General features: G+C 36.3%; 1 protein-coding gene across 1 annotated transcript in view; it reads right to left on the minus strand.

Annotated features, from left to right (window-relative positions):
- The window catches only part of LOC145681650 (uncharacterized), a 297,353-nt gene extending 284,403 nt beyond the window's left edge, over positions 1–12,950 (minus strand). Inside the window, exon 1 of the mRNA XM_081753270.1 lies at positions 12,803–12,950. The gene's annotated coding sequence lies outside the window, so the exon portion shown is untranslated. The remainder of the gene's footprint in view (positions 1–12,802) is intronic.
- Positions 12,951–16,430: the final 3,480 nt, after the last annotated feature.

Genomic DNA, 16,430 nt, shown 5'->3' on the forward strand with positions numbered 1-16,430 from the left:
ATATTTTAATATGTAGCAAGCAACAATATATTTGAGCTAAATAGATGTATTTGAAAGATACAGGAGCTTTAGTTAACATTCCAAAATATAGTGTATGTTCCTGTACGGGAATTACTATTAAATATTACAAATATGTGAAGTTTTTGCGCAATACTTGAAACAAAAACAAAGGGTCCATCCCTAAACGAAAACATCCGTTTCTATTCAGTGAACCAACATACCTTTCAATTCTCCTTCCGAACTATACAGAAATTTTGTTTACAAATTTAGGGCTAGAGTATTTGATACCACACTGTTATTTTATCACCAAAGGAATCGAAAATTGTAATGGTATGAAAAACATAGAAAGCACCTAGGCTAAGTAGTGAAAATTAACATAAAATAATGTAGCCACATAAAACATTTTTACCGTTATATCCTAATTTCATTGTATTATAAAATATAGGAGAGAAGGGAAAGAGTGAATTCTTGCGGCTATGCAATATAATATATGAAACAGGACAATGGCAAAAAGACCTTCTCAAAGCGATCATGATACCGATGGCTAACAAATCGAACTCAAAGAGATGTGAGGATTATAGAACTATTAGTCTCATATCTCATGCAGCTAAAATTCTGCTCCGAATACTGAACAAAAGGTTATATGAAAGAACAAATAAATATGTTGAGGAGGAACAGTTCGGGTTGAGAAGAGGCAAGGCCACAAGAGATGCAATTGTATTATTATGGGCGGTCGGTGAAGAGTAAATGGGAAAGAGGTGTATGTTTTATTTATTGATCTAGAAACGCTTTTTACCGCGTGAATTGGGAATTGTTGTTGGGAGTTCTAACAAAGATAGGGTTGGAATGGAAAGATAGAAGACTCATAAGAAACTTATACATGAACCAACAAGTAAGTGTTAGGAAAGCGGAACTGACGAAAGAGAGTGCAATTGAAAGAGGAGTTCCACAAGGAAGCTGCCTTAATGTCTATCTAGAAGAGATAATGAAAAAGAGCCTACATGATTATGATGACATTTCGGTAGGAGGTAGAATGATTAGATGCATAAGATTTGCAGATGATATGGCGCTTGTTGAAGAATCTGAAAATAAAATCAATAAAATGTTAGAAAAAATGAGAAAGGGCTTTGAAGAATATGGAATGAAAATAAATGTTAGAAAGACAAAAGTCATGGTGATTGGAACGAAGGGGACTGTGTCAAATATAAAAATGGGGAGGTAGAAAATAGAACAAGTGAATAGTTTTCGATACCTGGGTAGTATTCTTAGTAATGACATGAAGTGGGAACTTGAAATAAAAGCAGGGATAGCAATGGCGAAAGAAGTATTTAGGAGGAAGAAAAGTCTCTTTTGTGGGACCTTGAATAAAGAGTTGAGAAAAATACTCATAAAATGTTTTCTGCGGAGTGTTGTACTGTATGGGGCGGAAACGTGAACATTACGTAAAGGTGACGAAAATCGACTGGAAACCTTCGAAATGTGGGTGTGAAGAATTAAAAGAATTAGTTAGGTCGAGCGGAAAACGAATGAGAGAATGTTAGAAATGGTGGGTGAGAAAAGAACACTTTTAGATATTATTAGGAAGAGGAAGAGAAACTTTTTGGGACATTGCCTAAGAAGAGATTGTGTAATGAGGGACGTCCTAGAAGGTATGGTGGCGAGAAAGAGAAGGAGGGGCGAAGGAGAGTACAATTAAAGGATGATATTAAATAGAAAGATCATACGCGAAGACGAAGAGGTTAGTGGAGGACAGTGGAGCATGGAAGCTTCTCAGCTGCTGCAAGTGACATGTCAATAAGGGCAGAATACCTATGATGATGATGATATGCTATCAGTACTACTACTACTAAAACAAAATAATAATAATATAATGTGTAAATACGGCATCAGAGATATTGTGCCAAATATAACAGGTAATAGAGTTAGAGAATTTGCACTTTAATGTGTTAAGCTTTTAAGTATGTCATGCAAAGCATCAACCAAACGATGGCCTATAATCATTTTCCTCTGGAAAGTTAGATCCACCTGGGAATGTAGTACCCAACAGCGGATTACCTACTACAGCAAAATTTTATTATATTCTGGGAAAAGTCAAACAACACTAGTATGTAAGCAGTGACGACATTGCTAATGACTACTTTTGTTGTTCGTCTCAAACTCACCTGGTGGAACCATGATTGAACCAGAGAGTACGTGTCACCTAACTCTGCAGCACTTGCGTGAATACTAACACTTAAAAGCAGACGTACCTACAGACTATGCTGAGTGTGCAAGTAAGTTTCCTATTGCAATGGTTTGATTCTTCCTTTTAATCCAACTGCCATGAACAGATGTTTATTCACATACATCGTGCTGAAATCAATGTGCAACTCTACCCTGCATGCGTAATCCATCACAGTGATATTGCTATGAGGCAAGCAGTAGTATCTTGTTAGTGACGCAACAGAGCATTGCTGGACGAGCACAGCCTGATGCCGCTGAAACGAAATATATTCTGGGAGGGATTCATTGTTACCGTTTCGGACGATAAGGTATTTTCGTCACATGTTCTCTTACATATATCTCAAGAGCGTATTTTTTGTGTAGGTCATGCTACTGTGATTCGTACTATGTGAAAGTATGCGGCACAGGGCCTAATAAAATAACTAGTCCGTGAAGAGGACTCCGTCACTGTTGTATGAGTTCGATGAATGGTAACTTCTGAAAATCCCTCTATATAGCGTGCAATGGCAAGCAAATAACGCACATCGCAGGAGACAATTAGACTCACTTTTTCACAGTGATTTATGTGTAACAGTCTTTTGCAAGAGTAGAGCACAATGCACTTAACTCACGTGACTGGGGAGAAACCAGTTGCAGGAAGTATGTGATCATCATCAGATGAAACCTCTTCTTTCCCTGGACGAGACATGTATTCACCTCAGAGACTGTGGTAGATTCAGTATCATTATATAGAAACCTATTCATGCAAAGGGCCAAAGTACGTTCTTCCGTCACTGCGCACACATTTCTCCAAAAGGTTTCGTGATCGTAAGTTGATTCTCGTAAAAGGGCAAACTGTTTGTCCGAAATGTGGAGCGAATACTAATAATCAATGTTGTTTACTTCTAGACGCATGTCCTGTGTGAATTCTGCCAGCATGATATCCCAGCATTGTACTGACATCACGTGAACCAGGCTGAACTACACTAAGCCAAGGCATTCAGCCACACAGAAAATATATCGTTGGAATTATATCGTCGCATAGAAATGGAAAGGGGAATTTCGGCAATTTCTTTTTCTGACAAACCTGTCAAGGATCCAGATTTCAGCGCAATCTACTACTGTTTCCGAACTCTTCAAACAGCATGTGTGAAATCGTCGAATCCGTGCCGCGTCCGTGCGTAGAAAGACTCTAAATAAGAGTAGGATTTAATACTCAGGAGTCAGCTCGAATGAAGTCTCCTGCAAAAGAAACTCCTATAACAGACAATAGTTAGTAGAGGTCAACTGTAAACTGAAAACAACCCGTAGTTGTAACACAGTATTTCCTAAGTAGTTCCAAGTTTAAATTTGGCTCAAAATAGATATACAAGCTCTGTATCCTATAATTTTGTTAGTTGTTTTTTTTTAATAGAGTGCTAAATACATTTAATGTAAGTAGAATGAGCACGTGAGAATGTTACTGTGAGGCAGGGAAGATGAAAGCGTCTTTATATATATATATACACGTAAAAGAAAAGTTGAACCTTAATCACATTTGTGTATAAATCTTAGAAGTTATTGCTACCACTATACCAGAGGCATTACTTGAAGTACATAGAGACGCTAAAATATTAATTCAGTAATAGTCCTGACCTTCACATTAAGTTTATAATCCAATCATACTTAGAAAAGTAACTAAGCAGCAGTCTATTAATGTTAATATTGCAACACACTGTCCTTTCATATTTTCGTTCTAGGTATATGAAGGGTATGAGGGTGTGAATGCCACGATTTTTTAACTATATATAAAACTACATTAGCTGACATAAATTAAAAGAGTAGTTCTGGTTGACGTGGAAAGATCAAATTTGGCATGATTGTACCTTTCCAAGAGTAACCGTCATGAAAATTCTCAAAACTGATTTTTTTTTAATTTTTAGGGGGCCTAAAGGAGGGATGAATTTCCCTATGTTTTTTAAATTGATGTTTTCTTGGACCTGTGATCTCATGTTTTAGATATTTGGACTTGGAATAGAAACTTGAAATTTGATATACTTTTACGTTTTCGTTAGCATAACTAAGTTAATAAGTAAAAGTAAATATTTTCAACTGTAGAGTGAAACCAATATGAAGAACTCAATAATCTTCCCCATGCTATTTATATGGGACACCTTTTACACCCTCAAATTATTGGTCACCTCTTGCAGGGCTACAATGATTAAATGTGACGTGATTGCAGCTTTCTGGGACTAACCGCCAGAATAATTGCCGAGAGTGTGTATTTTTAATTTTTAGGGGATCTAAAGGGGAGATAAAGAAATTCCTCATGTTATTTAAATTGGCATTTTTGGACCTATATTCTCATATTTTAGGTACTGAAATTAGAACAAAAACTTCAAATTCTGTATGATTAAGGTTTTTGTTAGCGTAACTAAGTAAACCAATAAAAATAAAAATTTCCAACTATAGAGTGCTTTTATGGGACCTGAAAAATCTTTTCCATATTATTTATATGGGACATCTTGTACACCCCAAAATATTTAGGCAGTTCCGGCAGGACTCGCATGATGTAATTTCGCAGGATTGTAGCATTTCGGGACTAACTCACAGACAAATTGCCAAAAGTGAATAACTTTAGTTTCTAAGGAGACTAAAAGGAGATAAAGGAATTCCCGTGTTATTTAAAAGGGCGTTTTTGGGATACAAAATCTTATCTTTTAGATAGTTGAAATAGGAAAAAAGTGGACATTTGGTATAAGTGTGAATTTAAAAGGTGCGACGCCATAGACCAAGTAAAGTTAAGGGTCAGGGGGCGAAGGCTCAAGGTGTGCCAAATTCAGGAAATGTTATTAAAGAGCAAAAGCAGAAAATTCACTGTTGATAGAAAGGCTGATACCTAAGAGATGCGAGGCCGTAGGCCGAGCAAACGCTTGAAAAAGGGGACGGAGCCCTCAGCTAGCCAAACGCTAGTCTTCTGTTATACAACTCTTGCATTCACAACGGTTTCTATCGCATCCTATTGGTTAAAAGTGATATCCCTAAAACGGAAACAAGAAGGTAAGTTGGACCTAGCTAACTATAAACCATAAAGAAAAATCTACACTGAGCATAGGAAATAAAATTATTGCCACACTACTTTAAAACATATAAAATAAATAACAAATAAATAATAAGAGAGAATAAACAGTACCATAATGAAAGAAGTATAGTATATGGTTTGGCACGTGATTGACAAACGAGAATACCTCTTTAAAATGGTTTATTGATTTATTCGTACATATGTATGTGGTAAGTTCTTTGACAGTTGGCAGGTGTTGAACTAGTATCTCCTCGCCTGTATCATCTAATCTCATTCCCCACAATTCACATGAATACAAATTAGCTAAAGAGAACTGATAGAGACAATAAATTTTCCTCACCATACAACTGATAGTGAGTTTTTTGTTATCTCGCTGCTACGCCATTGACACGTAATTATCTGAGGTATTTAGTTTTCACAGGGCAGTACAAAACATATTAAAATCTAAATATGTACATAAAAGTGTCTCATGACATGGTGTGTTCGAATGTATGACCAGTAAGGCTGACTAAGGAATGTCGGAGTTGGATGATATGAACAAATACGACAAGCGCAAGTGTATGCCATTCCGAAAACCTTACAATTTGCCCTAAAGTAGATACAGGCAAAGTTGATTCATTAGGAAATTTACAGATCTCTTGTATCAGTGAGTGCTTGCGGTTCATTACATTTTTAATTTTATAATTACATATCCCTTTTATTATATTCTTTCTGCTTTATTTGAGATAGATGTAGACTATTTTATTAGAATTTCAGTACTATCTTCTTTTATTAGGGAACAGATTTGTAAAACTTAAGAAAGAAATGCGAATTTTGAATTCGAAACAGGAACATAACAAGACATCGAGTCAGCGTTCCTACAGTCGTTCTCAAATAAGAAAGTACTGTTAAGCGCTGAAGGCATTATAAGTGGTACCGGTATTGAAAATCCAGATTTATAATCATGGAAATGTATGCTACTGGTACCTGATTTGTTCCAATTACCATTCTCAAATAACGAACTGGCAACGATGATAATGTCCGAAAACAGTGAATTCAAGTTTTGGAACTCTGTAACGTGGCATTTATATATCAGAGGAAATCGAAACACATTTTAATTACCGTACACACAAAGGGATTAGAAATTAATATTTAAAGCTATTTCCCACACTATAATAAGATAGAAATGCAAAATAGTAAGTGCACTCATCTAACACGTAATACTGCATAAGCAAGCAATTATGAAGTAAAGTGCTTTGTAAGCGTAGTATACACCGCAGTGGCGTTTATCTCATGTATGCAAGGTACGCAGTGCATGGAAAAAAGATAAGATCTATAAGTAACACTATTATTTCTTTTATTTTGTTCCGGTCGATTTTAGAAATCGTTCTTTTGATTCCCTTCCTTGATATTTCAACTAAAAATTGTTGCAAGTTCCTCATTAGAAAATTCTATTTCAGACTCCTAGAAAATTCTAAGGCGTTTAGTGGATTACCTAATACAATTTAGAATTATCAAATACAATGTGTTTCAAATGTGTTATTTTCATATATAATAGGGTGGAGCGTTTTGCACTTTAGTTGGAAATTTGATGACGGCTAGTGCGGAAAAGGTGCCATTAGTGCCACCGACCTTAGTCATTTTTAATTTTTTTTTTGGACAACACCTTATCCTGCAGCAACGGACTTAAAGTTTTTTAGGTGTTTGGTGAGGCAACATACACAACACCAATGACAGGAAAGCTACTTGTGGTCGTTTTAGAGTTACCTGATTGGCTATATTACAATTATTTTATTAAAAGAAACTTGTAGCAAAGCCCGTAAATAATTTTAAAATGTTTATCAGTCAAAGTACAGCCACATTAGCTCAGTTCTTGGAATTAATGTCCAGATTTTGTTTGGAATGCCACGTTAACGATGACTATAGGTATAACCCTTGATATAAGACGATTTTCTTTGTGCAAAGCTTCGCTTACTTTGCTCTGTACTCAAAATAACCCAGAACTCACTACGGGAAGGTGGTTGCAATAGATTTCCACCCACCCACTAGGCATAGGTTGACATTTGACCTGAGGTCACTTAGTTGTTCTTGGTCTCGGAGCGGGGAATTCTTGTTCTAGTCTCCAGTTTTGCTCTAACGTAGATATCGCTTTAGTTCTGGCCGCACTTTTCGACATTGGCTCGGACATCAGCTTCACTGTGCGTTCCACAGCTTGACTATGGCATGGGAATATTGTTGTTAGAGTAGCTGTAGTTCGGATGTTTCCTTCAAGCTGCTGATCTGCTATGTTTCGTGTGATTAGCGGCTCTGTTAGACATTTAGGCCAATTAATCATGTCGTAGTAATTTTCAGCTGTAAAGCTTAATTACGGAAAAACGAAGTCACGTGGGGGCTTGATCGCGGAGTATTCTGGCTGCGGCACATTTTTATCCTTCTCCAGCCTAACGTTAGAATAGGCGGGTTTTCATTTTGTGTCATCTCTATCAGGTTTTCTTGACGAGCGTTGTATCCGTTTATTTCTGTAGCAGAATGGACTATGAGTTGTAGATTTTCTGGCAGAAATCGTGATACGTTAACTGTGCCAAATAGATGCATGGCGCCCATTTCGTACGAAGAATTTTACCGTATTGAAAACCAGACGGGAGCGTATACTTTAACAATGTACTGGCAAACTGGACACAAACTTGAACTAGGTTTATCAGTACTGACCTAGTAAGGAAGTATCCTACAGGCCAATGTTAGCTATCGCGAATGTGATAATGGTTTTGGTTTTCTGTTTGCTACATCGGTAGTACACATTCCTGTAGAAACAGCCTTACAAATTTCAAAGAGATAATTCTGGTCGCTACTTAACCATGTTTTTTTCTTTATTTCAGATACCCACTCAACGGGAATGGGTGTAAAGGAGATGATCGGTGAACGTTCACAATCCTTTAATTTCTTTTCGATGGGAAAGGAAAAAGCGTTGGGTACGGTCGTTCCAAAATCTAATTTTTGTAACCAGGTGTCGAAATGGCAACTCGTTTGTATGAGCAAGGCAAATGAGATGCTGCAGTTCCTTTCCTAGGGATCTCTGTAGCTGACTTATCACGCCGTTATCCCATCCTGTGTTCGTGGCTTCAACATCCCTACCGAATGCCCCAAGACTTGACATGTCGTACTGGTTTTTCTCTAATATCTCCAATATAGAGTCGGCAATATCTTTCCAGTGCCTGACTTAGGTGTGGCATGACTCAAGTATTCTGAACCGGTCTCCGATAGAATTATGATATGCTTTTTTGTAACTTCCCCTATTCGTAGTTTGCCGTTAATTTTTCTTGCACAATAGTTGCATTATTTTTTTCCGTCGAAGTAGATACTTGTATTCGTCCGGCATAGGTGAGCCTGTTCTTTCTGGATCTTCTCACTCAGTTTATATTTTCCGCTTTGTAACTTAGATCTGTCAACAACAAAATGTTTGCCCTCTGGCGTTATGAGTCTAGCGTCCTGATGTACGGCAGAGGCGATCAAAGCAACCTGTCTGTTTAAATCACCAGTTATAAACGCTGCCTCCGCTGTATTTTGAAGACAGATTTGCTAGAGGGTATGCTTTCTTCTCGGTCGCGCCTGGAAGCCAGATCCCGACGTGCTCCCCGATTCAACAGCTTCGCTGGATTCCCCTGACGACGTCAGTATCTTTAACCAGTGCCTATGCCTAATCCCACTAGTTGATTTATTTGCTTCAACACTTGCAACATCTTTTTTGGTTGTCTGGCCCTTAAATCTGCTCACTTTAGGGGAAAACATCTTTGACAGAAATTTGCTTGTTCGGACGTCAATGTTACCAATGCTCATTTTTGTGATGTTATCTGGTCCAAAATAAACTTCAATTCTCGTTTTGGAATCTTGAGTGTCCTCTCACAGTTGCAATCTTCGGCGGTTTTAAATTTGGAAGACGCAATATCAAAAAGAAATATTTCTGCGTGTGCAACAAAACCTGCACAAAGTGTTGCTTCTTGTCCCTGTCGAATGAAATATTTTTCCTTTTTGAGACACTTATTATAAAATGTTTTCTACATGTCAAAGACACTTTTATGAAACTACAGGAATGCTTGCTTTATGTCAAATCTTTACAACTCTTTGTCCAATTAGTTTACAAATGTTAATCACTGGTAATTTAGTTACCCATTCGTCACCACTTAAACTACTTCGAAACCAATGATTATGTCGCATGACATAATCGTACGTGGGTAACAACACGTCACTAATTTCACCTAGAGTACCAAATAAGCCTCGTTTCGCAGTTTCCCGCGATGGTCCACTATGAGGATTTTTTCATCTAGCTTTCCATTGCTTCCGAACTTGGAAACCAATGTCTCAATCGTATCGCACTAAGAAAACTGTAGCTTTAGGTACAATGCACAAACTGTATGTCTTAATAGAAACAGTTACGAACTAAAACCGTTAAAGCTTAAGCTGCAAAAAACTGCCCTGTTGGTTTGGTTTTTCGATTTACGCAATATTTATAGCCCCGCCGAACTTCGAGCGAGAATATTCTAGAAACTTGGACGAACGTTCTGGAATCAACGAGGCGAGCGAGAGTTGCGCGAGTTCCGGACGTTTTGACGACGCTCGAAGAACGTGGCCGAATTAAGCAACCGAGAAGTTGTGAAATCTGCCATAAGATGGCATTTGCTCTCGGTGTACATAAGAAGCGAAGAGTTGCCAAAAACAAATCGTGTGTTACCAAGAGCTATGCCTATAATCATCGTTAACGTGGCATTCGAAACAAAATTTGTACATCAATTCCAACAACTGAGCTAATATGGCTGTACTTTGAATCATAAACATTATAAAATTATTTACTGGCATTTTTACAAGTTTCTTTTAATAAAATAATTGTATTATAGCCATCAGGTAACTCTAAAACCGACACAAGTAGCTTTTCTGTCATTGGTGTTGTGCGCAGTGCCTACCAAACACTTAAAACTTTAAGTTCAGTAAGGTCGGTACCAATAATGGCACCTTTTACACACTAGCCATCATCGAATTTCCAACAAAAGTACAAGTCGCCCCACCCTAATATATAAGGCAAGAAATTCGTAAATATAGTTTTGTTTCCATAAATGTGGGGAAAGTTACCTACGTAAGTAATTTTTCTAATCTCTCCTGTGAATTTCGTTTCTCAAGATCCAACGAGACAGCTGAGGAAAGACTTGTGAGTTTTGTTGATGTTTATAAAAATAATCTTCAGATGAAGTTAAACACAACATTGTCTGTCAGGTCGATCATCGGCACAAGAGTGCTTAAAACTTACTAACAGAAGGAGTTATGATGGTGCAGCGGTATCCTCGAGTAATTTAAATTGACTTCAGGAGAAAGTTAGAACATCGTGACCAACTTCCATTTTGCCCTTATTTCAATCCCAAATTAACATTCACTTTTGAAGCTTTTATTCTAAAATTTAAATCGATTGTCAACACTTTTTCGAGTAATGTTCACAGAAGAGTCATGCACTGAATAGTGAAAGTTAAGGGGAGGATGCCCAATTTACCTGCTACTGCTGGAAATATAATTTTCTTTTAGATTTTGCTATATCAGAATACCCCTATGGTATTATTTCATTATTTGAAAAGAAATGTTAGATTCAGAAGAAAATATTTGGATTATGAAGCTTTAATTCCTACTTGTGTGATTTCAGTTTTAATAAAATACTTGGCATATAATTTTATAATGAAGATAGGTTCAAGCCTTTTCTCTGAGATTGATGAGGTACTTTCTAGCTTACAGAATAAATTATATAACATCGGTTATTCCATTAGTAAAATAAACGAACTTTAGAGGAAGTTTAAGAAAACTTGAAGAATTTGAAGAATACTGTGGGAAGATATTACACAATCCAAGATATTATACGAGAGAAAAAGGTTACGATTACATGATGATATTTATATTGAGAAGTCTCATAAACACATCTTTTTTGAAATTATTGACACAATCGTTCAGAAGGTAATCAATAGCTTTGATTCACTATGGTTTTTAGAACTCATCAATTCAGTTAATTTAGATGAAACCAGAACATTTAACGAAATAGTCTTGCAGACCCTTAAATAGTCCTATCCTAATGTATTTGACTTACTTGCTCGTTGGCTGAATCTAATGGCGAATACGTTTCTGGTGACTATGGAAGTAGAAGTAAACTACTGCCTAATCAAGCCATCTCCTGGTATCGTACGGAGATGTAGTAAAATTGTGAGCTTCTTTCATATATTTCCGCTACAAACATATAAGCGAAAAGAGGTACTTTCGCGTACAAGCGAAGAAAAAAAATATACTCACAATTCGAAAAGCCAAGGCAGACTTAACAGTTAGCATTAATCTCTCTTTAAAAGGATATATGTTCGGAGCAATCGAAAACTCGGTGGTAGAGTATTCACTGGTACTGGAGTTTCACGTTCGATACCAGCTACCGCCAAGTAAACTTTGTAGTGGACAGACAAACTTTTTTCCGGGTTCTCCCTTTCCTTATTTTATTAATTCTACCATTCCATTCATCATCATCCGCATCTCCTTTTATCTAGCCGACATAAACGTGGGAAGCAAAACAAAAATTTTATCTCGAAACTTCTATGACTAGATCATTGATTTTGGAAGAAAGCTAAAGTAATTGAGACTCTCTTCAAATCGTTCTAGTTTGAGACAAAGTTTTTTAAAATGTATTACTATTATTACTATTGTTATTCTTTTCATTATTATATTACTATTATGACAGTGATAGTAGTAATATAGCCTTACTAGTTGCAGAGTAATATTTGGAGTGGTGTAACAGCAGTAGCCAGTGTCTTAGGTATTATTTGTAGTAGTAGTTTTCATTCGAAGTTTCCGAAGAAATGTTTACGAAGAAAAGAATAACAAGCTTCATTAGACGCCTTACTCCAAGTACAATTTCACCTCATGCCCTGGTAATCAGTGATAATGTGTAACCAAAGAAGCGTGTGGTGAAACAATGTATAATTAAGCTTGTGCACACACAAAGACATTTCTTTTGATGCCATATACAGTTTTCATAAATAACTCCGTCTATACGTTCATCGACCATCGCTGATACACCTGTCCCATCCGATCGCATGTGTTGTTACGGCAGGCCTCCCTATGAGCTACTGCCCTCATTCCTTTAGATGGCATTCGTGCTACTAGTTTGCACCTAGAACAAGCTGGTTTGTGTTTTAACTCATGTCGTGTTCTATGCACTGCAGTTTTCACAGAACGTGTGCACATTTCGCATTTATAATTAGTCCTTCTAAAGATAATCTGCAAGTGTTAATGCAACTCTTCCCTTAAAAAAAACTCTATGTAAAGCAGTAAGAGTGTATTTCAAAATAACAGGCATATTACTTTTTAGATATCTACATTTCAAAAAAAATAGTACTAGCTGAACTAAATTATTAGTAGAGTTGATAATGTAGCCTATATTTATAAGAAGGTATATAATGAATCCATCTAAGCTATTTTTTACCAGATAAAGAAACATTGCCATAGTGTCCCATTCTCATTAAACAACTGAAATGCAGACTAAGTAATTACCTTTTAAAATGGTAGTTCCTAAAACAAGTATCACCAAAAATTTTAATTTAACGCTGTCGTTAATCCCATCACACAAATAAGTTCTAGAATAGTAATTACAAAATTATTTATTTAGCTCCACGTAAATAATTAATAAGTTCTTGTTATAAGTGCGATAGCCAAGTGAAAAGATTTTCTTCTTCTTCTTCTATTCTAACTATAGGAATTGTATATCATCAGATGCAGAACGAGGTTTCAGACACAGAAATCACTGATTCTTGTGTAACAGAATAATTTAATTTTAATGTTGAGTTTAATGAGATATTGTTACAGTTCAAGCTTGATTTTCAATACTTTAATCAACATGTTAAAAGTTTATTTCCATAATATCATGCTGAAAAGAATAAAACTCCCAAACTCACTTCGCGTACATCACTGATTGTACGGTGAAAATGAAAGAAGGGTACTTAAAATACTAATTGCCACCTGCATAGTATAAATACAAATTTAGGAAGATATTTTATTAGGCTGATTCACTACTCTTTTCAGCATATGAAAAGAAGACCGTGGCAATGAGAAAGATTATTAGTAAATGATATGACATAAAAGTGGGAGCCCCTTGAAGGGCAGCACACAGTTTTTCCCACTAAGAATACTAATTGGCGTTTACAGGTAGGTGGTTCATCCACTGTGCCTCTGTAATCACATTTTAGAAAACTGTTTATCCTTGGAAAATGAAAACAACAACAACTGATTCCAAAAAGATTTTATTGAAAAAAAAATGTTTTGGAAATGTTCCGTTTCGGAACAGCAGAGATGATATTACTTTTACAATTATATCAGAAAATTGAATACGTCTGAAATGCAAAAAATGCTCTTTACATGAGTAATGTTGCTAGAGAATCAGCACTACAGGAATTTAAATAACACAACTGCGGATCTATGGAATAAAATTAAAAAATAAAAAATAAATATTAAAGCGACTAATAGTAGAAAAGTAGCAAAAGTAAATTATTTGATGAGGTTGAGCGCAGGTGTGGTAAGGTAATAAGGTGATAGGGTGATAAGATTTCATAAGCGGTTCGCTTTTTACGCTACATTATGTAAGGACGAAACTCCATCAGAAACCAAAGGAAGTGTTACGATATAATCCGTTAAAAATAATCTAATATTTTATGCTAAGCAAAGGTTTCGCTGCTTACTTACTGTTACTTTCTATGGTACTACGTTCGATTTGTACAGATAACCATTAAGCCTTTCTAAAGTAAATTTGCATCCTGTAATGCAAGTCCTTCCTTCTGCAAGAGTAAAATACCCATGAAATAAAAATGTGTTATGATTCTAATTATGTGTAAGGGCACCAATTCTGGGGAGCAGGGAGGCCTGGTCGTCCCCAATGCTCATGAAGTTCCCATGCGTTTTATGAATATGCATTTTTATGGGAATTTTCAATGATAAATGTATTGTGATGTGTATTTTTTAAGTGTATACAATATATGGCATAAATTGAATTCAATTTATCTTGAAATCCTATTATGCCTTTTCAGAACATCCTCTGCTACATAATACACATCTGAATTTCCCTCCCTCGACCCATATTTAGGTAGGTACTATTCTGTGATAGAGCAAAGGGCTGCTAAATGTTGGATTATTTAAAGATTCACAATAGAGTAATATTTAAAACTAGTAACCAGGAGAGTTTGGCTCAAAACCGATCAATCATCTTAATTTGTTTAATTCGCCCTAGTTAAAGTAGTTACTAATTAGCTAGCTCGTCTGATTATTTTTAAAAAGTCATCTATCCAACCCCATCCCAATGGGTGAAGATGAACCTGAAAATCATGAAAACTGATACCGGTAAACTCTGCCACTATGGGCTCAACAATCATATACAGTAGAACCTGTCAAGATCGCCACCTCTCTAATTTGGCCACATGCTCATCTTGGCCTGGTTCATCTTGAACCTATATTTTCCTATAAGACATTCGTTACTTATTACTCTGTAAGTTGGCTACATATATATCTTGGATGTTGGCCGCATTGAAGCAATGTTTAGCCTATGATTATCATGAAAAATTGACCTGCTTATGTTTCTCACGATAAATACCATCTTGTTATATTTCTTAGCTTTTTCGTTTTCTCATATTAGAGACAGGTGTTCTGTATTTGTGACTGGAGACAAAGAAGCATTGATTCCCATTATTTCTTCGATATCTACGGCGAGAATACTTCCCTTATAAAGGGGTGTCCAAGGAAGATGCGATTAAGAGAAAGCACGTAAAGGAATTCAGTTAACTGTTGAACATATTTGTTTATCCTGTCTGGTATGTTGAAGACATTAGTCGTGTCGGCTTCTTTCATCAGTGTGGAGATTTAGTACTTTCGGAAGATTCTCAAGGTTAAGGTTCAATATTTCATATGCCAACTATTGGCACCTAATGGCTCATAGCTAGGTAGCGAAGGTTTTGAGATATGAATTCCTTAGGATTTTCTGGAAACAACATTTCCTTCGAGGTAGACACTTGTAGCTCATTAGCAAGAGGTACTGTACACTATTTACGAGTTACTGTCGCGCCATTACTTTAAAAGTTTACAATCAAGTATCTCTAGAAATCCTATTCTGAAAATACACCATTCAGACTTATTTTCTGTAAGTTGTTCACTTTTCACTTATTTTCTGTAATTTGAGCACCAATCTCAGTTGGCCCTTGGGGGCCAACATACACAAGTTTACTGTAGTTAACTTCAAAATTAGAATGCGCATAAGTGCCAAAAACCAATACATGTAGAATGAACCACCATAAATATTTTTTTAGAAAATTAATAACAGAATAGGTATTTATCAAAACGTATCTAAGAAAATTATTTATTAAAATTTTCACTATCAGTTATGATAGAAATCCTATTCTAAAAATACACCAATCATATCTATTTTCTGTAAGTTGTGAAATTTTCAATGGAACCTGCATGGAAGTTTCATTGCATGCCGTTTTCGATTACTTTTAAAACCGCGCCTCCTCCCTGGGGAGTGGAGAATGACCTAGAAGTTCAATTGGGTTAAAACTGTCAGTATCCATCTCAGTAATTAGCAACACTTGGTTCAATTTGCACAAGAGAAGAAGATATACATGGAAATCACCAATGGACCGTGGATGACATTAGACATTCTATGTTGTGATTCAGGACAGAATAGCTTATAGAACCCGAAAACCCTTCCCGGGCTGATAATTTCTCTGATCATAATCTTGTTGCTGCCGAACTACATATTTAACTGAAAAATGTAGGCAGAAGAAAGTAGGCAGAAAGTGTTGAATATTGCTAAGTTGAAAAACAAGAAAATAAGAAATCCTTTCGTTCAAAAATTCTAAGAAAAATTTTGAAATAAGGAAAGGATAGCGCAGGTAGTAACGTACGGTGTAGACATATTAAACGTTGCTTACTGCTGCCTGCAGAAGAGGCATTAGGTTACCACGATCACAAAACGGCTAAGAAACCATTTATTACAGAGCAGATGTTGCAGAAAATAAGGGAGAGGAAGCGGAAGACGTGGAAACAGGTTGTATAGAAGAGGGCAGAAAGATGTACAGAAATTTAAATAATGAATTACGAAGAGTAACAGACAGGGTGAGGAAGAGTTTTACAAAAGAAG

The sequence above is a fragment of the Thermobia domestica genome, chromosome 3 (assembly GCF_964235325.1).
Source record: "Thermobia domestica chromosome 3, izTheDome1.hap1.1, whole genome shotgun sequence".
Taxonomy (NCBI): domain Eukaryota; kingdom Metazoa; phylum Arthropoda; class Insecta; order Zygentoma; family Lepismatidae; genus Thermobia; species Thermobia domestica.